The sequence below is a fragment of the Taudactylus pleione genome, unplaced genomic scaffold, assembly GCF_031769625.1.
Source record: "Taudactylus pleione unplaced genomic scaffold, aTauple2 ptg000433l, whole genome shotgun sequence".
In the NCBI taxonomy this organism is placed as follows: domain Eukaryota; kingdom Metazoa; phylum Chordata; class Amphibia; order Anura; family Myobatrachidae; genus Taudactylus; species Taudactylus pleione.
The window spans coordinates 2,646,808-2,672,712 of record NW_028284835.1 but is presented as its reverse complement, the minus strand read 5'-3'; positions in this window follow the sequence as shown (position 1 = coordinate 2,672,712).

Here is a 25,905-nt window from a genome sequence, read left to right as displayed (position 1 = left end):
CCCCCTCTCGCTGAGGCCCAGCGCACATGGGACTTTGCCTATTAACAAAAAGGCACTATAAAAAGGTAGATACAGTAGTGTTATCCGAGATTAGGGCAGTAACCATGTACTGTACATGTCATACTTGCCGACATTCCTTGGCAGCTTTCCGGGACCAGCAGGAGGGGACCTGCTGCTCTCCTCTTCGGGGGGTGGGACCCCTCCTCACGGACCTTCCCGTGGGTCCGTGAGGAGGGGGTGGGGCTGAATTACGCGATTTGTGCCATTTAGCCCCACCCCTTCCCTATGGACCTGAAAATGCCAGGTAAAATCTCCCCATCCTGCCCTCTTCACTAGGAAGTGGGTGGGATGTGGGTGATATGTCTACTCTTCCGGGGGTGCGGGGGGTTTCCTGAAAAATTGGGAGTCTCCCGTGGTTCCCGTGAGAGTAGGCATGTATGATACATGTACAAATACTGTTTTATCTGTTCTTGTTATGTTTTGTAAAATTAAAGAAAATAAAAAAACTAAAGCTGGATGCACACCGTACAATGGTGCGACCCAGCGATGTGATGTAATGATACATTGCGATAAATGGGTCTGAAAAGCTATATGTTTTAACATGCTCTTCTGGATGGTAAAAAGTAAAAAAACAAAAACATTTTCTTTGTATCTTCCAAAAACTGCTCCATTTGGGAAGAAAAAAAAAGCTTTATAGGCAGTAGTGTTTGTGAAATGTTAAGATCACTTACTACTCACATTTTCACCTGATTAAAGCTGGGTACACACCTATACAATCCTTGGCCCGATCACCCGATATTGACTGAGCGGGCCAATGATTGTATAGGTCTATATGCTGTACCGTTGCAGGAGCATCAGTCGTTAAACTGTTTTTAACACTACTTCAACAGTCGGGATCAGGATATCACATCTTGTGTTCAGTTTAATATTTGTCAGTCGCACCTCCCAATCCCATAGAAGCCCGTACATTCTGCAGCAGCTGACAGGGGGTCATGCTGAGAACACACTGCACGGCTGTTAGAGAGAGTTTTACCCTATCAGTCTGTGATCAAAACATGTGTGTACACAGTTTTAACATGGAGATTTTATTTTCCATTGAAAATGTCATCTTCATGTACAATTAAAATGCATAACACTAAAGCTGCATAACACTAAAGCTGCATAACACTAATGCTGCATAACACTAATGCTGCATAACACTAAAGCTGCATAACACTAATGCTGCATAACACTAATGCTGCATAACACTAACGCTGCATAACACTAAAGCTGCAAAACACTAATGCTGCATAACACTAAAGCTGCATAACACTAATGCTGCATAACACTAATGCTGCATAACACTAAAGCTGCATAACACTAATGCTGCATAACACTAATGCTACATAACACTAAAGCTGCATAACACTAATGCTGCATAACACTAAAGCTGCATAACGCTAATGCTGCATAACACTAAAGCTGCATATCACTAATGCTGAATAACACTAATGCTGCATAACACTAAAGCTGCATAACACTAATGCTGCATAACACTAAAGCTGCATATCACTAAAGCTGCATAACACTAATGCTGCATAACACTAAAGCTGCATAACACTAATGCTGCATAACACTAAAGCTGCATATCACTAATGCTGCATAACACTAATGCTGCATAACACTAAAGCTGCATAACACTAATGCTGCATAACACTAAAGCTGCATATCACTAAAGCTGCATAACACTAATGCTGCATAACACTAAAGCTGCATATCACTAAAGCTGCATAACACTAACGCTGCATATCACTAATGCTGCATAACACTAATACTGCATAACACTAAGCTGGGATAACACTAATGCTGCATAACACTAAGCTGGGATAACACTAATGCTGCATAACACTAAAGCTGCATAACACTAATACTCAGGGGTGGGCTGGGCTGAGGGGCAGGGTGCCGGTGCAATTTTAGTATTCTAGGGCCGCCAGGCTGCTCCCCGGCCGCTGCCCAGCTAGAGAGATCCAAATAAAGTAGCAGGGACTACAAGAAAATGGTTGCCCTCATAACAGACTACAAAAAGATGGCCATCTTCGACCAATGGGGAGCCAGGTTTCCCTACCCACAAACCCAAGAGGCTGGAGAATGGGAATAATGGGCATGGCTTATTGAGTGGGAAGAGGAGCTGAAAAAATAAATTTTATGGCACCCATGGAGGAGAGAGTCAAAGGGCAGAGATGAGTCCCACAGAGTGGAGGAGAGCCTGCTTCCTGTCTTCTCCACTCATACCAGGTAAGTGGAAGGTGGGGTGGGGCATATATAAATAAATGTATATATATATACACTACTGTTCAAAAGTTTGGGGTCACCCAGACAATTTCATGTTTTACATGAAAACTGACTTTTATTTATCAAATTAGTTGTAAATGAATAGAGCATATAGTCAAGACATTGGCAAGGTTAGAAATAATGTTTTTTATTTTAAATAATAATTTTGTCCTTCAAACTTTGCTTTCGTCAAAGAATGCTCCTTTTGCAGCAATTACAGCGTTGCAGACCTTTGGCTTTCTAGCTGTTCATTTGTTGAGATAATCTGAAGAAATTTCACCCCACGCTTCCTGAAGCACCTCCCACAAGTTGGATTGGCTTGATGGGCACTTCTTGTGTACTATACGGTCAAGCTGCTCCCACAACAGCTCAATGGGGTTGAGATCTGGTGACTGCACTGGCCATACCATTACAGACAGAATACCATCTACCTGCTTCTTCCCTAAATAATTCTAGTAGCAGCATCCCGGAGTCACCTCTTCAATGTAGACGTTGACACTGGCGTTTTGCTTGTACCATTTAATGAAGCTGCCAGTTTCCCATGGGAACGCCTACCATCTGGGGCCGGCCCCACTGACATCACTAGTGATGTCAGTGGGAGTGCTTTTGGCTCTGATAGAGCCAAAAGCACTCCTGGGCTTGCGGCAGTGAGACCCTACCGCAGGGTCTCGTCGCAAGCCCGATGGTCGCGATGGTCTTGACCATCGCGACCATCTTTTTGGCCGCTCGCATAAGCTGTGGCTGGTCACCCACAGCTATGCGAGCGGCCAGGAGGCCGCTCCAATTTTAGGTAAGAGGGGCCTGATTCAGAGCGAGCCCTCTTGTCAGAGCGTCCGGCTCTGAATCAGGCCCATAATTGCACAAGGGTTTTCAAGGGTCTTCTAATCATCCATTAGTCTTCTAACACGTTTAGCAAATACAATGTACCATTAGAACACTGGAGTAATGGTTGCTGGGAATGGGCCTCTATACACCTATGTAGATATTCCTTTAAAAACCAGACATTTGCAGCTAGTATAGTCATTTACCACATTAATAATATATAGAGTGTATTTCAGATTAATTGAATGTTATCTTGATTGAAAAAAACTGCTTTTCTGTCAAAAATAAGGAAATTTCTAAGTGACCGCAAACTTTTGAACGGTAGTGTATATATACACAAAGTCCACTGGTCTCCGACAGTTTTATTAGGCAGACAAACAAAATAAACAGAAATAAAACACCTTGCCGTCTGGCACTAACTATACAGAAGTGATCCTAGCTCACTAATAAACAAAGTATTAGAAGGGTTTTTCAGGTTTCATTTACCTGCTTTCATCAACCTGTGAGGGGGAACTGATCTGGCTTCCAACGCGACACCCTGATAAAATTAGTGGGTATTTAGGACTTATTATTCATGTTATTTGTGATGCTGCCAGACCCGATGACATCACTTCCGGTACGACGGAACGGACTTGTGTTTCCCCAGTCAGGGGGACACGGGGGTTAGTTTCGCCTGCCGGTGATTGTATGAGGGGATCCGGCACCAGCGACATGAGGGAGGTGTGTTTGACAGGTAAGTGCATTTTAGGTGATTGGAAATAGGGCTATTTAGGCGTTAGTTTGGGAAGCTCATTGTATGGCAGACCCCTGAATAACACCGAAACAGCTGTCGGGTTGGGACCAGGAATCATGCATCCCCCATTGCCTGTGCTCTGCTAAGTACCATTTTTATTCACTATTGTTGCACATCATCTGCATTTGTTGCACGTTTTTTGGATGCATTAGGACTTGACTTTACTATTATGGAGTGTGGATCTACTTTTCCTGTTGCTTCAATATGTTGAAGCAACATATTTACCGCTGAGATCTGGCACGAACCTGACGTGTTTAAAGAAGTACACTACCACAATGGGTAATAGATATGTATATTTAATATAGATAAAAAACTGGTCTAGGATCACTCCTAGACCAGATATATACAAAGGTATCAAAATCCTGAACAATTGGTACATTTAACATTGACAAAACATATAGACAATACGTAAGACAGTGCAAGTCCTACTAAATCCTTGATAGGAATGGTAGATGGAAAGATACGCTGCTGAACGTTTTACTCTGTCCTTCTAAGCTGAAAAAGGAAGTTCAAACACCCTTCAGGGTGTGTGGCTGAAATAGCCAAATCCAATTGAATGAAGAACAGTACCTTGTGTAGTGTGGCCAAAATCCAGGATAGTCAAAGAGTCCATCTATGCTGGCCACGATAGAAAGACATTAGAAATATACCAGAAAATCACAATAGAAAGATGAAATTCAATCTAACAACAGCTGAAAGGCAAGCCCTCAAAAACCTGAGCCAAAATCAGAAAATAGTCTTGCAACCAGCTGACAAGGGAGGGGGAATTGTGAATCTGGTCAGAAAAACATACATTGTAGAGGCAGAAAACCTACTCAAAGAAGAAGGTACGTACCAAATCTTAAGGAATAATCCAACTGAAACTTACAAAAAGGAATTATGTTTGATACTAAAGAAAGGGAGGGACATGAAGATCCTGACAAAGAAAGAATATGAATACCTATATCACGACTGCCCAAGAATCCCTGTTTTTTATCACCTACCCAAGGTGCACAAAAAAACCATCAAACCGCCAGGGAGACTGATAGTGGCGGGAATAAATTCCCTGACATCAAATCTCTCCAATTATATCGACCACTTTTTACAACCTCTAGTGACATCACAGCGTGGACATTTGAAGGACACCACACAAGTTCTGGGTATCCTTCAAAATATAGTGTGGAAAGATACGTACATTCTGGCAACTTGTGACATTATGTCATTATACACATGCATAGAGCATGAAAAAGGCTGTAGAATAATTAAAAAGATCCTGGAAGAAGATTCAAGTCTAGAGCAACAACAGATTGATTATATCATAGAAGGGATTTATTTCATACTCATGCATAATTTCTTTTGGTTTCAAGGGGACCTTTACATCCAACAAAAGGGTACAGCGATGGGAACAGTTTTTGCAATGTCCTATGTTAACCTGTTCCTATCCCAATGGGAGAAAAAAACAATATGGACAGACAATGTTCACCGTGAGAACCTCATCCATTGGTCCCGTTATATTGATGACATCATCATACAAAGGTTGTTCAAAAAGTAATGCCTAAATGCTCACAACTCAAATTTTATTATAGATACAGATTTGAAAATTTGCAGTAAAATACTATGAAGTTTTAGTAACAGAATGACTCTAATCAAAAAATTTATCATCTGACCTCAAACATTTTCTCCACCTCTCAACCCAAGCTGTGAATCCACTTTGGAAAAATTCCAGTGGTTGGTGTTTGACACAGGTACATATGGTGTTTTTAACAACCTCTATGTCTTCAAAATGTTGACCACTGTAACAGTTTTTAAGAGGGCCAAACAGATGAAGGTCAGAAGGGGCCAAATAAGGACTGTATGGTGGATGTGGCATTATTGCCCACCCCATTTTGGCAAAGGCTGCAGATGTTGCCATCAAAGTGTGAGGTCTGGCATTGTCGTGGTGTAAGATGACATTTGACAGTCGAATTGTTAACCTATTTTTGCGGATGGCTTCTTTCAGCTTCTTAAGTGTAATAATGTATCGATCACTGTTGATTGATTGGTTTTGTTCCAAGTAATCGATGAGAATAACACCTCGGCAATGTGGCCAAGACTTTGCTTACGGATCGCTGTGATTTAAACTTTTTTGGCCTAGGTGAACTTAGGTGTTTCCATTGCTTTGATTGGGCCTTTGTTTCTGGGTCATAAAGGAATACCCAAGTCTCATCTCCTGTAATTACTTTTTCCAAAAATTGTCTCAGGGTTGGCTTCAAAGTTGGTCAAAAGGTCATTGCACACTTCCACCCTCTGGGCCTTATGATCCCTGGTTAATTGCTTTGGAACCCATTTAGCACACACTTTACGATATCCCAAATCATTGATTAGTGTTTTACAGCGCCATGGCTACATTCAAGTTCATCACTGTTATCTCTGATAGTCACACAATGGTCTTTCTGAATCATGGCATCGACTTTGTGTCGGTTCTCCGCTGTCACTGCAGTTGATGGGCTGCCACCATGAGGTTTGTCGCACACGGACTATTCTCCCAATTGAAAACGCTTCATCCACCTTCTGACATTGCTATAGTCGATTGTACGCTCACCATACACTTTTTTCAGTCTTCTGTGGATTTCTGTAGCACTGCAGCCTTCTTTTTCCAGAAATTCAATGACGGCTCTTTGTTTCATCTTGGATTCCATGGTATTTCTTGGACTACCTAAACAAAACTACATATATAGTTAGCAGACATATTAAACTTCAAACTGACAAAGTTTCAAATAAATGTTGCATATTATTTCAGAGTTATGAGCATTTAGGCATTACTTTTTGAACAACCCTCGTAGTATTGGATGGGAAGTATAGCAAGTTGGAAGAATTCATTTGCTGCATTAATCAAAATGAAGATAACCTGATATTTACTAGTGAGATAAGCAGTACCAAGATCAACTTCCTTGATCTAACCTTCATTGTGGAGAACAACAAAATAGAAACAAAGACATACAGAAAAGAAGTGGACTGCAATGGTTATCTGAATGCCCAGAGTAACCATCATCAACATTGGCTATCCAACATCCCAAAGGGCCAGTTTAAGCGAATACGAAGAAACTGCTCAAAGAAGAAGGATTGGGAGGAACAGTCAAACCACCTACTTAACCAATTTGAAGCCAAAAAATATGATAGAATGAAATTAGAAAAGGATCGGAAGGAGATAGATGGATTACAAAGAGAAACAATCCTCAAAGAAGTACATAAGAGTGACACATCGAAATTATCCTTTGTGGGACTTAAACAACTAACTGCACAATGGGAGGAGGAGATCTGGATAAAGATCTGACTAAAGAGGAAACGAGAATGATTTTCGAGTTTGGGACACTACAGCCCAAGGGTCTCAATATCGACTTTGAACTTACACCATTCCTCAAGTAGTAAAATAAAAACAAAATAAAATAAAAATCCCTGTGTCTCCCTACTATGATCCTCCTACATCTGCTCTCCCCTACCTACCTTACCTGACCCCCTTATTAGCCTACCTTTTTACTTGTATCCATCAGGTATTTTACATTGTAGATGTTCCACACCAAATTATAGTGATGCTGTCCAAATTGTATACAGCTCATAATGACAAATATCATGTTATACTACACCTTGTGGCCTAAGTTACTACATATGTATTACATAGTATATGTTATATGGTATATGTTGTCTTATATGTTCACTGCACATGAAACTATTGTTCCATCCATCCTAAACTCTAATCATTTTACAAGACGCAGCTTCAATGAGGATCAGCCGGTGGATGGTTTATTTTATTTTATTATATTTTACTTTATTTTATTTATCTTTTATTATTATTACTTAATATTTATCCTATGAAGCGAACCCCTAATATGTGTGTTTCAGTACTACTTTTTTTCAATATAGCTATCTAGTATTGGAATCTATACACATATCTATGGTATGGAGATCAGTGAATCCAGACCTCTGTTGCCCTTAGTTTGATTTTTGCCTGTTCCAGTAACTAGAACGGAAGTCCCTCCATCTATAGCCCGGGCGGAAATGAGGCTATCCCGCCGGGCGGCTATGATGATCTAGATGGACACTGCAGTAAGCCGGGTAGAAGTGACAGACTAACCACTGGGTGGGAACACAAGTGATGTCCCTCCCCCTGCTGAGAGGCTACAAACCGGGCAGAAGTGACGTCGTCCCACAGGGTGTAAGTGAGCACACGAGGATCCATTACCGGTGCGGCCAATTACACTGATTAAGTGAGGATAAAAGAAGCTGAAATACACACTATCACCATCCTGATGAAGCTCGTTGAATGGGTGAAACGTTAAGGGCACATTCAGAGACATGGACGCACGTGTCTCTCTCTTACAGTTTGCCAGCAAACTACATCACTCCTTTCATTATCGCGGCCAGCATAGATGGACTCTTTGACTATCCTGGATTTTGGCCAACTACACAAGGTACTGTTCTTCATTCATCTGAAATATTACCTGATGTCATTTCCAATTGGATTTGGCTATTTCAGCCATACACCCTGAAGGGTGTTTGAACTTCCTTTTTCAGCTTAGGACAGAGTAAAACGCTCAACAGCATATCTCTCCATCTACCATTCCTATCAAGGATTCAGTAGGACTTGCACTGTCTTATGTATTGTCTATATGTTTTGTCAATGTTAATTGTTGTACCAATTGTTCAGGATTTTGATATCTTTGTATATATCTGTTCTAGGAGTGATCTATATTATATATATAATATATATATATTATATATATATATATAATATATATATATCTGTTCTAGGAGTTATCTATATTAAATATACATGTCTATTACCCATTGTGGTAGTGTACTTCTTTAAACACGCCAGGTTCGGTTCATAGCGCCTGAGGTATTTTTCTTTTCTATACTGTACACATACAGGGAAGGTGAATCCCTGTATACCTCACAGACAGCTTGAAACTAGGACCCCAGAGTCGTATAACGCAGCCACCACCCTTTTCCCCCCTTTTTTTCAAATTATTTATATGAACTTATTCTAAACTTTGATTGAATTTTTTCATATATATATATATATATATATTTTTTATCATACTCACTCCCTGACCATGGATCCAGAGGTTGGAGATTTGACGGGGACCAAAATATTCCTTGACTAAGAAATATCCAAAATCCTATTTTCTGATACCGATTCACTTGCTTTTCATACATACAGCCCTACAGACCTCCTAAAGCTTAAATAAAGATTGGTGGAATTAGAACTCCACGGCCTAACATTATCTCAATATCATAAAGATAAATTGATACCGCGAGGTTTTCGCATCAAGAATCAACCCACTTTGGGGCAAAATGATAAAGAATTCTGTTAACAATGGTGTATGATACTTAACCAATGTAGTTTCAATCTAATGGTATTGATAATTCAACAGGTTAACTCTGATCAGGATATCTTAAAGAAAGATATATCAGCATGTGAACTGAGTGGTTTGGAGTTCTTAAGACTGACACCAGTTGTGATTGGTTGGCCAAATTAGAGAATAATATTGTTTCTTTCAGAGCAGATTTATTAACGTTTAAGAAAACCAAATTCAGGAAGGTCAAAGAGGACTATGAAGACCTCAGGGTATACCCCTGGCTCTCTAAGTATAACATGCGGCTTCCCTGGAGGATGGGTCAGATTAACAGAAGGAGATTTGACAAAATCTATACAGACATTGATTCTCACACTTCACAGAGTGATTCGGATAGGTCATCGATGAACGGGAATCCTTTTTTAAGGGAAAAGATAGACACACGGAGCAAATACAAAGGAAAAAAGACAATGTAGGAGAGGGGGAGTCAAGCATAGGAAATGCAGCAAACAAACCAAGAAAGAACACAAAGAAATAGTAATCTTCAACTTATCCAGCTATCAGCCAAACATCGCTGAGATGTCTGTACTGACTAAGGGACTTAACTGAATTATTCAAGTTTCAACGTCACTTAAAACTCCATGATTACTTTTCCAAACAGGGCAAATTAAAGGAGTCTATAGGCCCCTTTTGGGTCAAGAGCAACTTTGATCCTCCAAGCAACAACACCTCGATTGAGCCCTTTATGAGACTAGTGAAGCGTGACACGATACCCCTACTTAATAAACGTAAAATTAGTTATGGTAATCTCACTAAGCATGAGATTAGTGCAATTAAGACATTACATGATAATAGTGACATTATTATCCACCCTGCCGGCAAAGGCGGGGGAGTAGTCATACTAAATCACACTGACTATATTCAGGAATGTGACAAACAGTTATCTGATAACACATGCTATAAGAGATTATCTCATGATCCAACAAACACGTATAAAAAAGAAATAGATTCAATAATTCAATTGGGTTTAAACAATAGTTTTTAACCCAGGATTTTCCCAAGATACCGCTGTTGTATTTATTGCCGAAAATAAATAAGTCTCTGACCTGTCCCCCAGGAAGGCCAATTATCTCCTCTAGAGGCTCATTAAGCCAAAGTTTATCTCAATATATAGATTACTGCCTCCAACCAGTAGTCCAGAATAGCCCATACTTCCAGAAGGACACATTGGAATTTTTCAACAAATTGAACTCCTTTGGCTAACCACCCTCCAACTGCTTGTTGGTAACTTAAGATGTAAACAGCCTTTACACTAATATTGAACACACTGAGGGAATGGATGCTGTGAGATGTGTGATTACATCTAGTCCACACTATGAAGGGCCACCAATTGACTTTTTATTATTATTAATGGAGGTCATACTCCATAAGAATTACTTTATGTTCAATAATTATTTTATTTACAGTTAATAGGAATGGCAATGGGGTCGAATATGGCCCCGTCGTATGCAAACCTCTTCATGTATGTATACAAGCGACCCATTTGATGTTGAATTCAACATATTCAAAATACATTGCGTTTTATGTATGATTTATAGATGACCTTTCAATGGTGTGGACCGGTGGACTTGCATGTCTTGACAGCTTTGTTTAGCATTTGAATATGATTCCGAGCGCTATTAGATTTACGCATGTTAGTAGTCCTTCTGCGATTGACTTCTTGGATGTATCAATATTGATCAATGATAATCAGTTCCAGACGGAGGTCTTTAGTAAAGCCACTGATAAAAACACGTTATTGTTGGCTAGTAGCTTTCAGCCACAACCATTAAAACATGGACTACCCTATTCACAACTCGTGTGAGTCACGAGAATTACTTCAGATGCAGAAAAACTCCCAGGAGCGTTGAATCAGATGGGCCAGAAGTTCATTAATAGAGGATATAGTCCCAGAGAGGTAAACTAAGCTATCCAAAAATGGCTGGACTTATTATCCACAAAGGTTAATACAAATAAAATGGAGAGGTTACTCTTCTCAAGTACATACTCAATTTCCTCGAACTTGATATGTAAGGCGATTCTGAAGCACTGGCACATTATAAAGACTGATCCTAATCTTGGTCCCAGTTGTCAAAACTACCCGATGTTCTGTTACAAACGGAGTGCGAATCTAAAAGAGCGTATTATGTACTCAGATGTCAGCCCGAGAATTAATAATGCTACAAACTGGCTGAGTATTCAAAAGGGTGCATTTAAATGCACGGGGTATGTTAACTGAACTTACATGAGCACAGGCATTTTTTTTCAGCATCCAATTACGGGGGTTAAGCATCGTCTTCAGCATAGAATGACGTGTGATATGAGATTTGTCATATATGCAATCCAATGCCTATGCAAACTTATCTATCTTAAAACCATTCGTATGATTAAAAAACGCATAGCAATGCACCGTTCATCAATCAAAAAAGCATTGATGATTATTGACCAAAGTAATCCACCAGTGGCTAAACACTTTGCGAACAGTGGGCATACTGTACATTACGGGACTTTAGGTTCATGCCAATAGACCACATCCCACCATTAAGAAGAGGTGGTGACAGACACAACCTTTTATTGAGACGAGAATGCCAATGGATTTATAAATTAGACTCATTGACACCCAAGGGACTAAATGAAGAACTCTTATTGACACCATTTTTATAAGGTTATAGATTGGAGGCCTGATGGGGTCCTTTTGCCTCTCTCTCTTATGTTGAGCAAACTTGTGTGAATTAGGCTGTTGTGACAGAATATAGATGGAGGTGGGACATCAAGTTGCAATGTCTGTGAACCAACCAACCACTCAATTTTTCTCCACAAAATATGGATCCTATATTTCCCTGTGTGGTGCGCATAGAGAATTTTTTCATATTTTCACTTTATATATAAAAAATGTTTTTGGGGTATTATTAATTGAAGTTGTCATGAAGGTGATATAATTAGCTGGAGGTCAGTATCAGATACCCAAATATAAATGAATAATCGGAATACAACTATAAGCTAGGTATATGTATAGAGTTTTAAGGATGAGAATTATTTAGATTGGTGTGTTGCTTGAATATATGGGTTGGTCATGTGACGACGAGCTCCGGTCCAGGAGCAGCCGATTCCAGACCAATCTACTATTTATTATAGGGAACATTGTCACCAACTATTTGTTTGAGAGAACTATAGATTTCTCTTTTAACAATCCCATTACCTAGCTGCTATCCATTAGATTCAATCGATATACCGAGTTTGTTGGAGCAATTCGTCAGATGATCAACCCTCACTAGAATAGTGATTAATGATGTTGAATATGTTATTTGTTTGATGCTAATTGATGTAGGTAATTATTTATAGTGACCGACATAGTAACTAAATGGTTAATATCAGGTTTTTTTCTGGTTGTTCCAGCTGGTTGCTTAGCAACAATGACTTCTGATCGATTGGCCTTATTGTAAATAATGTTTTATGTGTTTATTCTGGACTCTACTGATCTGATTAAGTGATGGGGGACTGATCTGGCTTCCAACCCGACACCCTGATAAAATTAGTGGGTATTTAGGACTTATTGTTCACGTTATTTCATTTGTGACGCTGTCGGACCCGATGACATCTCTTCCGGTACGGCGGAACGGACTTGCATTCCCCCAGTCAGGGAGACATGGGGGTTAGTTCCGCCTGCCGGTGATTGCCTGAGGGGATCCGGTACCAGCGTCACGAGGGAGGGGTGTTTGACAGGTGAGTGTATTTTAGGTGATTGGAAATAGGGCTATTTAGATGTTAGTTTGGGGAGCTCATTGTATGGCAGACACCTGAAGAAGGTGTTAACACACTAAAACAGCTGTCGGGTTGGCACCAGGAATCATGCATCCCCCATTGCCTGTGCTCTAAGTACCATTTTTATGCACTATTGTTGCACTTTATCTGCACTTGTTGCATGTTTTCTGGATGCTTCATTAAAATGCATTAGGACTTGACTTTACTATTATGGAGTGCAGATATACTTTTACTGTTGCTTCAATATGTTCAGCTGGAATTGTTATACTATATATATATATATATATATAATATATATATACACACAGTACATATACACACACACACACATATATATATGTTTGTATATAAGTCAATCTGTAGTCTACACTCACATCACAGACTTTATACTTGTGAGTGGGGTGCTATCCTCAAAACCAAAAAATATGGTCCAATTATAAATCCAATTGCATTTCCCAGATGTGGAAAAAATTAGAGGGCACTCTAATCACGCTATTTAATTCTCAAAGCCAAGGTTTAAAGGCTTGTTGATGTTTCAGTCCAGGAGGACCTTCGTCAAGAATCCGACATCACAGCATAACCTTCATCTTTGTATAAATAATCATAGAATCAGGAAATATATATATATTATACACACACACACATACATACATACACACACATATATATACTATGTATGTATATATATATATATATATATATACTGTGTATATATATATATATATATATATACTGTGTATATATATATATATATATATATATATATATATATATATATATATATATATATATATGGAAAGGGAGGGTGTGCACTCACCAGTTTTCTCAAAATATTTCTTTATTTCATCTTAGTACAAAAATTACAGCATTCAGAGTTCCGGCGTTTCGGTCCTATTGTCAAGGGCGGGGCTTGTAGTAAATCCCTGTGATATTGCCTGAATTCGCAATGCGAATTCAGTCGGTAATATCACACTACAATCTGCATTACAAATGCGGATTGTAGTAAATAGAGCCCTAAGTCACCTAATTAGTAAAACACCTTTAACTATAATATACATAGAAATCTATAAACATCCGGTTGTGTAGTGAAAACCAAACCGGAGGTATTAATGTGGAACGCAAGCAGGAAATATGATCAGGGACTAACCCTATATCACAGACCACCCAATAGAATCACCACTAGTTAGCAATATACTTAAAAAGGTCAGTGGGACAATAGAGCAGCTATGCAGCATCCACTGCTATCTATAGTTATGTAGCGATCACCTAGCCAACCTGCTACAAAGAGAAAGGGGGTAATAGACAAACAACAATCCCTACATACAAAGACAAAAACATTTACATATTCACAAAAATACAAAAACTATCAGGCATCCTTAGACATCTATCTCGACATTATTGTGTGGAAAAACATTATTTAGAAAAAAAAGTCCAGATATATCTTTCTTCCCACTGATTGGCCATGGGCAGAGTAACAATAGTCCATCATACCTTATTGTAAAAATATATTCAGATGGATTTGTTCATTTCATCCCTTTGGGGCTACTGTGTCTAATTGATGGATCCATCTTGCCTCTCTCTTAAGCAACATAAGACCCCTGTCGCCACCTCTCCTAGGTGGTGGTATCCAATCGATTATCATATATCCAGCGGATACTTGGTAACCCATCTGTAAAAAAAAATGTGTAGCTACCGGTTTATCCGATCCATTATTGGTATAAACCTGACAAATAGATGTACGATGCTGTGTCATGCGCTCCCGAAAAGTCTGGGTTGTCTTATCCACATACATCAAACCACATGGGCACTGTAACAAATAGATGACATGGTCCATTTGACAGGTCAAGCGATATCTCAGACTAATCCTTCTACCACTATGTGGGTGTGGGAAAGACTGTCCTGTGATCAGGGACCTACACGTTGTACATCCTAGGCATTGGAAACAGCCCTTTTTGGTCATCAGACAATTTGCCGCTTGCGTTTCTCTAACCGGCATATTTGTCCTGTATAAAAGATCTTTTACATTTGGACCCCTTCGTATATTTGGCAAAGGAGGTTTCTGGCCTATATTACCAAAGTTGGGGTCAGTTCCCAATAGGAGCCAGTGTTTTCTTTGAACTGTATTTGTGAATATCTTATTTTGTTGGCTCTCTGGCTTTGTGCCCCAGGCATGAGATGAGTTGTGAGTGCCATCTTGATACTGGACTATATATATATATATATATATATATATATATATATATATATGTTCCCACTAGGTATTTTTATTACTGTTTTGTTAATTGTGAAATGCACACTGACCATTTTGTAATTGATGAATTGCGCCCCGCATTTTCCGCAGCAGACACACTGTGGGATGAAGCAGAATGGGAAGGTGGAACAAAGGGGCGGGCGCAGCTGCTCAACTCAGGGCTCCCGCTACATGTCTCCAGCAGCCCAATCCACGCAAACTGGAGAGGGCCACCTGACCGTACAGCTTTCCCCTGTGACTGCGAGACACCAGAGCACAGGAAGTTACCTGAAGGATATGGAGCAGGCTGAATGCTGTGGGCCAGTGTCCGGCTGGACAGTCATTATTAGATGCTACACACACAAGCTGCTGGTCACTTTGTAATTGTCAGTGAGAGGCTTAAGCAGAGGCAAGGGCGGACCGGCGGCTAGACACAGGTGGACGGTAGTGACCATAGCTGGATAACACCTCACCATGAAGAGGCCCCTATTTCCACTGTGACCTTAGCTCAGTCTAAGCCTTTTTCTTTTATTAAATATCTGCCCACCATAATAAACAGCCTTAAATTGACCTGATTTTATGCAAACCACACCCCCAACATTATTGTCATGCCCATTTTTAAAATTGCATTTGCTGGGCCACTTGCTTGTGTTTGCCCCCCCAGGCTGAAAGTTGCCAGCCAGCCGCGGGGTTCAGCGGATGGAGGAGCAGCAAAAAGCCATCCATAGCTGTACGACAAGCCATGACATTGGGAGAGGAGAGGGAATGTACCTTAGCCCAGGACAGTGGAGTGTACTTTCTGTCTTGTGCAAGGTGCTCAAACCATTTGAAGTTGCCAAATGTGAAGTGAGTGCTGACACTACTAGCTTGAGTAAGGTGATTCTCCTGATTAGGCTTTTGGAAAATCAGCTGGTGAAATTCAAGGAGGAAATTAAACAAAGTGATTCTGCAAAGTATTCTGGACTGATAGATCAAATCTTTTATTCGCTTCGCCAGGATCCATGGGTGGCCAAGATCTTGAAATCTGATCATTATATTTTAGCAACCATGCTTGATCCTAGGTTTAAGTCATATGCTGTTTCTTTCTTTACAACTGACCCAGATCTTAAAAGATCCAAAGCGCTCCTGGTGAGCAAGCTGGCAGCTGAAGTGACACATGGCACTATGATGATGTCTCCTCCTTCGGTTTCTCCAGCAGCAGCCACAAAAAAATTTCTTTCCCAAAAGACCCAGTGATGATGCAGATAAGTCAAGTCAATATTTTAACATTTGGTCGGGTCTAAAAGAATTGCCCAACACCAATGACACCTCTACCATAACTCCATCTAATACGATTACCATCCAAAGAATGGTGGAGGATTATTTTCAGGACACTGTACAAGTAGACATGTCACAGAGTCCCTTTGAATATTGGAAGAAAAAAAAGTCAATTTGAAGATCATTGTATAAACTGGCTATGCATTACTTAAGCTGCCCACCCTCCATTGTGTACTCTGAGAGAGATTTCAGTACAGCCAGGAACCTTGTGAGAGAGGCTACTTCCACAAAATGTAGAAAAAAATTAGGTTCATTAAAATGAACTGGAAATTTTATGAGGAAAACCTTTCCCGCCAATCACGTCACAGTACAGATACTTCTGTAATGGTGGATTCCAGCGGGGATGAATTAATATTGTGTGAGGAATTGGATAATGTACAGACTGATGAGGGTGAGGATGGCAACGATGGTGACAGTTTGCCACTGTAGAGCTGTTGCCTTTAGCCAATTGGTAGCTTTTTTTTGTGGGGGCCCAAACAAACCAAGCACTTCAGCCACAAAGTGGCATTCCCTGTCACTGAAATGTTTGGCTTGTTAAACTGTGCATGTCCTTCTTAGTATCCAACATAAGGGTGGGTTGGAGGGCCCAAGGACAATTCCATCTTGCACTACCTTTTATTTCTGCCACTGCTGTGTGGCATTGTTTCATAGATGTGCTTTAAACTGTGGTGTCAGTGCCACTGCGCCGCTGCTCTGACGCTTGGTAACCAGTCAGCTCACTGCAACCTTTGCCCAATAATGGTGAAAACAATATTATAAGCTGTTAAGTGTTCTAAATTGACTGTAAATGACTGGAAATTCTATGAAAAAATAAAGCCCAATTTATGTGATTTTAGGTATTTTTGAAAAAAATTTGTAAAAAATCCAAATCCAAAGCCAGTCACCACAGATTGACAAATCCAAATCCGGACAATGAATTAGAATCAAATCCGGCAAAAATGGTCCGGCGCACATCCCTACTTTTAATAATGCTTACACAATTCTTTTATTAAAACCCAACAAAGAGCCAGACTCTTATTAATTCCTATAGACCCATCTCACTTGCAATGACCATTTTACCTCACTTCGTAGAGACAGTCTAAACTTTGGTGGTTTACAATGGGCGGAGACTTATCTGGGGATCCGCCTTTTCCAAGAATATCCATGACTTGTATACGGCAATTTATTTGGAAGAAAAAGAACCCTCGACTCAGTTTACAATTGTTACAGCGCATTAGATTGGAGGTAGGAAATAAGGGCCCGATTCAGACCCGCCTGCTAGGATGCGTTCGCACACAGTCAGCCGATGTTTGCATTCTGCGCATGAGTACGCATCACAGTGCCCGTGCATGAACCAGTCCATGCGATCGCGAAGCACTCGCTGCGCATAGCCACCTCACCAGAATGAGTGACAGGAGAGGCCGTTTGTGGGTGGTGACAGGGGTTGGTTGAAGGAAACGGGGGAGTGGTGGTGCGAACGCAGGCGTGCCTGAGCGTCTTGACGCCATTTCAGAGATGTGCATAATTAAGACGCAGCGTCATAGTATACGTCACATGGTTGTTTTACATACTGATTCCCTACTGCAGTGATTGCAGTAGGGAATAGTCAACCACAAGTGCTGCGCTCGCTTCCGATGGTACTCAATGTTACCGATGATTTCATACACCTCTTGGAGATGACGTGCATAAGTGTGCGTCTTAAGACAGGCTGGTGGGCGTCTGCATACACACCGCGACCGCACGTACATAGTGGGCATGCTAATGCCTTGCCGTGCAATTTGCGAATTTGCATACTTTCATTGCATGCGAACGTAACTAGCGAGCGGGTCTGGATCGGGCACTAATTCCCAAGTAATGCACTGTATAATTATACGGCTATTTTCACACACATCAAGGATTGGATTTTATGTTCTAACTTATGTACTAACTATGTGATAGAGAAATCCCTCCTAACAAATATGGACTTAATGTGCTTCTTACATCTAAATAGGTTTCATTTACCTGCGGATGTATTAGACAATACGTTATTAATGTCTGCATGGTCAGCCTGGCACACTATACATAACAAATGGTACCTAAATACCTCTTACTTATTTGTCCCTCTGTTGGGTAATGCCAGCTTGTTACATGTTTGGCCTCCTCTGATGATACATTCTGGGCCTCCAATGGTCTTAGTACAGTTCATCAGCTTACAGATCTGTCCTCACATCGCCCACTGTCTTTTTCTCAGGCTCAGACTCTTCTCCCCTTTTTGCATTCTCATAACTTATTATTTTTGCAGGCGCAGCGTTATACCTCTAAGGTGGTTACGTTCCTTTCCCCTATAGATTGGATGAATCAACTGGATATGACTCTCCTCTATTGGGTCTAGGGGTGTCATCTCCTTGGTTTATAAAATACTTAGGGTACCATATTACAGTGGTCATTATGACACTGTAATAACACGTTAGCTGAAACATTTTCCTGATTTTAGTGAATCAAAGATTCTATATTGCAAATTGTTTTATTGAATAATATCAAGTCAATACAGACATAAATCAATACAAACAAAAGAAAAAACAATTTCCAAATTAATAATCTGGAATGAACTTGCAAAATAAAAGTTCAATCAAATCCGAGAAAAAAAAAAAAACAAGATTCCTGATCATAATAAAAGAAAGAGAACCTCTATAATAGAAAATATAGATATTAAATATTGGGACATTTAACTAGAGACTATAATATTTTGGGGAAAGACGAAACAAATGGGTAAAAAAAAAAAAGGGGGGGGGGAGGGGAAGATACAAAAGCATCCAAAGAGAGAAAAAAGGGAGGAATAGAAGAGAAAAAAAAAAAGAGAGAAAAGAAAAAGAGTTGCTGCATGATTGGAGTAAAAATGAAAGACAAGGCTGATACAATTTTTAAACGTGTATATTGGCTCCGTTACGTCACATAGGGTCTAGGCAGGAAATAGATATAACTCATACAGGTGTAGGTTGGCTAGAGAGAATGGTTCTATAGGACACAGAGTCCTTAAAGTCCATCCAGCAGGACCAAGTATCCCTGAAGGATTCGCAATCGCATTCCTACAAATCTCTTGCACTCATATCTCATTTACATTTCCAAATTTCTTTCCTCTTGTTTACTTATAAACACCATGACAAGGTTTTCGTCAACTCCCTCCTTCCCTCTGTCTCTACCTAATCCTCTGTTCTGTCCCCTGCTTCCACCTTTATCCTTTCCCCCTTATCTCTTCCACCTCCTCCTCCCCTTCTCCCCCCTCCTCTGTCTGCCTACTCTTCACTCCTCACCCATTACTCCACTTTCTTCCTGTTCTACCCCCCCTCTGTCCTACTACCCCACCACCAAACCCTCCTCCTACACTCCTCTCCCTGTCACTTCACCCCACTGCCATCCACATCTCCCTCCCTGCCCACCTCCTATTGGTTCCCTTTCCAGCTCAGGTGCCCGCACCATCACTAAACTCTATTCATATCGGTCCCCCAAATTAATCTCACCTCCACGTTACAGCAACCCGGACAATCTCATTCACATCTCCCCCACAAATGCTATCTCTCTATCCTGTGCCCTCTGGAATGCCAGGTCAGTCTGTAATAAACTGGTCCCCACCCATGACCTTTTTATCTCCAACTCTCTGAATCTCCTAGCCATCACTGAAACTTGGATCTCACCCTCTGACACCACTTCTCCTGCTGCTCTATCCTCTGGGGGCTTTGCCTTCTCCCACACCCCCCGGCCTGGGGGTCGCCATGGTGGTGGAGTTGGGGTCCTTCTATCCACCAGTTACTCATACCAGCTAATACCCTCTGAACCATCCCTTACATTCCCCACATTTGAGGTTCATGCTATACGACTCTTCCAACCAGTAAACCTCAGAGTAGCTGTCATTTACCGTCCCCCTGGCTCTCCCTCCAAATTCCTTGACAACTTCGCTTCCTGGCTCCCTCACTTTCTCTCCTCAGATCTTCCCTCCATTATCCTAGGTGATTTTAATATTCCTATTGACATTCCCACAGAATCCTCTGCAGCTAAACTCCTTACCCTCACCTCTTCATTTGGTCTCGCCCAATGGACCTCCTCACCCTCCCATGTGAGTGGGCACTCACTTGACCTGGTCTTTACGCACCATTGTGATATTTCTGATTACTCCAATTGCCCATTCCCCCTCTCTGACCATCACCTTCTCTCTTTTAACCTATCCCTCTCTCCTTGCCCTCCTCTAACTCCTAAGGCTACCATTACTAAGCGTAATATTGAGGCTATTGACACTGTTGCTTTTTCCTCCCTGCTGGACTCTCTTCTCTCCCCTATCATTTCTCTCTCCTGTCCTGAACAAGCTACTTCCCTGTACAATTCCTCCCTTGCTTCTGCTCTTGATTCTGTTGCTCCAGCAATAACCACTCACCCTCGCAGATCCACACCACAACCCTGGCATTCCAAATGCACCAGATACCTACAAAAGTGTTCAAGAATTGCGGAGCGTCAGTGGAGAAAGTCACGCTCTAAGGCTGACTTCCTCCATTTCAAATTTATTCTCTCCTCCTACAGTGCTTCCCTGTCTCTCTCCAAACAAACATATTTCAAGAACCTCATCTCCTCCCAGTCCTCAAACCCCTGGCGTCTCTTTGCCACTTTCAACTCCCTACTCTGCCCTTCCCCTCCTCGCCTTCCCTCCTCGCTCTCTGCCCTCGACTTTGCCACCTACTTTACATCTAAAATTGACTCCATACGTGAGGACATCATATCCCATCAGACCCTTAGCACTCCTCTCCCTCCTTGCCCTTACCACCCCTCCCCTTCTGTCTCACCAACTCTGACATCCTTCTCCCCTGCTTCTGGAGAGGAAGTCTTGGCCCTCATACGGTCCTCCCCTCCTTCCACCTCCCCTCTTGACCCTATCCCTTCCCGTCTCCTCTCCCACTTGTCTCCTTCTGCCTGTTCCCATCTGGCTCACCTCCTTAATCTTTCCCTATCATCTGGCTCTGTCCCTTCTGCATTCAAACATGCTCTTGTCTCCCCCATTCTTAAAAAACCTACCCTTGATCCTAACATACTTTCAAACTATCGACCCATCTCTCTTCTCCCTTTTGCTTCCAAACTCCTTGAGCGTATTGTCTACAACCGCCTTACCACCTTTCTTTCCTCCCACTCCCTCCTTGACTCATTTCAATCTGGCTTCCGATCTCTCCACTCCACGGAAACTGCCCTCACGAAAGTCAGCAACGACCTCCTTGCTGCCAAATCCAAGGGCCACTACTCTCTGCTCATTCTCCTTGACCTCTCTGCTGCATTTGACACTGTAGACCACCCTCTCCTCCTGCAAATCCTTTACTCTCTCGGTTTACGTGAAACTGCCCTCTCCTGGCTTTCCTCCTACCTCTCTGATCGTTCCTTCGCTGTGTCCTCTCATGACTCCTCTTCCCCTCCACTTCCACTAAAGGTAGGAGTTCCCCAAGGTTCTGTTCTTGGACCTCTCCTTTTCTCCCTATATACATCCTCTTTAGGTGAACTCATTAACTCCTTTGACCTCCAATATCATCTCTATGCAGATGATACTCAAATTTACCTTTCCACCCCTGAGCTCACCCCTGAGCTCCTTACCCGTATCTCCAACTGTCTCTCTGCTGTCTCTTCGTGGATGTCCCAGCGCTTTCTTAAACTTAACATGTCTAAGACTGAGCTGATCATCTTCCCACCCTCTTCCACTACATCACTTTCCACAATTTCGTTATCTATTGATGGCACAACTATCTCCTCTAGCCCCAAAGTGCGCTGTCTTGGAGTTATCCTAGACTCCTCTCTCTCCTTTAAACCACACATTCAGCACATCTCGCAGTCCTGCCGTTTTCACCTAAAAAATATCTCCAGGATTAGACCCTTCCTCACCCAGGATGCCACTAAAACCCTCATCCACTCACTGGTCATATCCAGATTGGACTACTGTAACCTTCTCCTAGCTGGCCTCCCAGTTTCTCACCTCTCTCCACTACAATCTGTTCTCAATGCTGCTGCTCGGCTCATCTTCCTCTCCAGACGTTCTATATCTGCTTCCCCTCTCCTTCAAGCCCTACACTGGCTCCCCTTCCCCTTCAGATGCCAATTCAAGGTTCTTACATTCACCTACAAAGCCCTCACCAAATCCTCTCCCGCATACATTTCTGACCTTCTCTCCCTTCACACTCCCACCCGCCCACTTCGCTCAACTAATGCATGCCGCCTCTCTTGCCAACTGATTACTTCCTCCCACTCCCGCATCCGAGATTTTGCCCGTGCTGCTCCCTACCTTTGGAATGCTCTCCCTCTCCCTATCAGACTCTCCACCTCTCTACAAATCTTCAAACGGGCTCTCAAGACCCACTACTTCATCAAGGCCTTCCAGCACTCCTCCTAACCCACCTCATGCTCTTTCCTTCCTATCTTCCCCTTCTGTGTCACGCCTGTCTGTCTGCCCCTCCCCTTAGAATGTAAGCTCTCATGAGCAGGGACCTCTTCCCTCATGTGCTTCTCTTTACATTTTCTTCTACTCTCTACTCCCCATTAGGGCACCTATCACGGGACCGCCAACTCCCGGCATCTTATTGTGAGTGCTTTAATCACTATTTCAGCAATGTATATAAGTTGTGTCCTTGTCCTGCACTGTAATGTACTGTAAGTTACTTGTTTCTTGTTCACTTATTAGTTCTATGTACTATGTAAGGCGCTGCGGAACACTTGTGGCGCCATATAAATAAAGGATAATAATAATAATAATCAGCGGAGGTTATCAAATTGTCCATTTCCATATATAAGTCCAATCTCGTGAACCAATCAGCAACCGTGGGAGGAGAGGAGGAACGCCATCTTACCGGGATAACAGCCTTCGCTGCGTTATTCAAGTGACATAATAAAGACCTCTTGTACCTCGAGAGGGGTCCGGATGACAAATGGAATAACCAGAACAGGGGATCTATAGGAACCGGTTCACCAAGAATTAAAGCTGAAAGGCGAATCACTTCTGACCAAAAGGGCCGAAGAAGTGGGCATTGCCACCAGATATGGAAAGGGTTACCCGGGGGAATCAAAGATTCTAAATGCTCTTTTATACTCCATTCCAGTCTTGTCTGCTACAACATATCAGGAAATGTTTGATAGAGGATATTTTTCTCCCTCTCGTAGCCATTTATATTTTCCCCATCATCCGCTTGTCCAAAATGTACGAGACCAGATGCTTCCCTTTATCTGTGTTTTTGGGATTGCTCTTTTATAAAAGTATTTTGGCTTCAAGTTATCGGAATTAGTACATGTTTTCTGCTGACCCCAATGGGCCATTTTTTGGCATTATCACAACAACCTGTACAGTGTCATTGGGTTGTCGCAGGTTACTTCTAATTCTCTCGGCCGTGGCGAGGAAGTGTATATTACAACAATGGATACAATCTTCGCCTCCCGCTATACACATGTGTAAGGAAAAGCTTTTTCAGGTGTTCAGGATGGACTGGGTGCAGATGTACTTACATAAAGAACAACGACTGGAAAAACAATTCTCTATATGGGAATCTTTTATTGATACATTAAACATTTCAATCAAACAACAAATTCACAATTGTTTTTGTTCTATGTTATTATGTGACACTAGAGTGATTTTATCTCATCCTTCTTTTCTATTGGGAGAAACTAATGGCCCCAGTTATAGATGGTATTGGGCTGCAGGTGATTTTTCTTTCTTTCTTCTTTTTCTCTTTTTCTATTCTCTCTCTACTTTCTTTTCTTCTCTCCATTCTCTCTTCTCTCAATTCCACACTATCAAGTGTTTTCTTGTTTAGATATGGATATTGCGCTGGGACTATTCTCTGATCTTACATTTCACTGCGTATGTTATTTGGATCCATAAATTACTGTTCTTGTCCTTCCAAACCATGCGAATTGAATATTTTGGTAAACATGAGTCATCCTTCTTCTCCTCCTCCTCCTTCTCCTTCTCCTCCTTCTCCTCCTTCTCCTCCTCTTTATCATCAACTTTCTCTTCCTCGCTGAGCTCCCTGACTGGGTCATCTGTATCCCGTTCTGTGCTGTAATACAGAGAGAGTCACTGTGTCAGTCATTAGGGCCGTGCTCATTAGATGGACATTTAGCAAATGATCCGCTTATTAATTTAGTTTTTCTGATGTGCAGGAGAACAAAGCACCATTTGGAGCTACATTTCCCTACTCTCCCTGGTGTCTGGGAAATCCTTGGTGTTTGGGGCCTGCAGTCAGGTGTGGCACTATGCGGGTAGTGGGGTAAGCATTGCAGGGGAGCGCTGGGCTGGAGAGGTGCTCTCCCCGGCCCTCTGCTGCTATCCAGGGGTCAGGTGTAATGGAAGCAGAACGTTCTCCCTCTGCCGCCCACCTTACCCAGCTGCAGCAGCATTATAATGGAGGCTGGCTTCTCTTTGGCTGCCACCATCCCTAGTGTTCACGCCAAGGCAGGGCACTGAGGTGCAGGCATGGCTTCCGAAAAGGAGACTGATTGGGAAGGGGTGTGTCCTTGTGACACATCCCCAATTTGTCTCTTGTGGGCGTGTCCAGCACTTACAGAGGTGCTGGGCTTCCCCCAAGCTCTTCCCTCACCGTGTGCATGCGCACAGCATCTGTGGGTGACACTGGGGAGAGGCAGCGGGTGAGCCTCAAAGCAGTTACTAAGATCTATTTGTTGATGAAAACACACTGACACTGTTCAGAAAATGCATGTAGCCATAGGGATCATTGTGCCTTATACCCAATGCAGGGGAATGTTACTAATGACCCCATATGAATGTATATATCTCTGTTAATACAATATCTACATAAAGGGGGTAAGGTGCAATTAGGGAGATTGCTGCTATGTCAGGGAGTCAGGGAGATTGCTGCTATGTCAGGGAGTCTCCCTGACAATGAGGGAGAGTTGGGAAGTCTGACTCTTCCGGGGGTCTAACCAAAAACTTGTATTCTGGGGTGTAACATCTGCAGTGATGTCAGTGGTCAGTGACAGCTACGTTACATCCTCACCCTCCTATCAGGGCTTCTTCTTTTTATCCAATAGGATCGCTTCTAGATAGATGAAAAACTATTCCCTCTGCGCCCCGCGCACAGGCTGCGCCACACTTTTCTTTTCTAAATGTATTTATGAATTATTCTCTTTTCAAAGATGTCCGTTATCACCAAGCTGCTGAATGTTTGTGCAGCCGAATCTATCAGGCGATCACCTGCATTAGCGCTGATTTATGCTGGTTATGATATGATCAGCCTGATGTGGCCGAGTTATCCTATGCATACGGAGGAGTCCTAAATGTACATACACCATAATAATAATACTGTAATACGAGCAATTATAGTATAAAC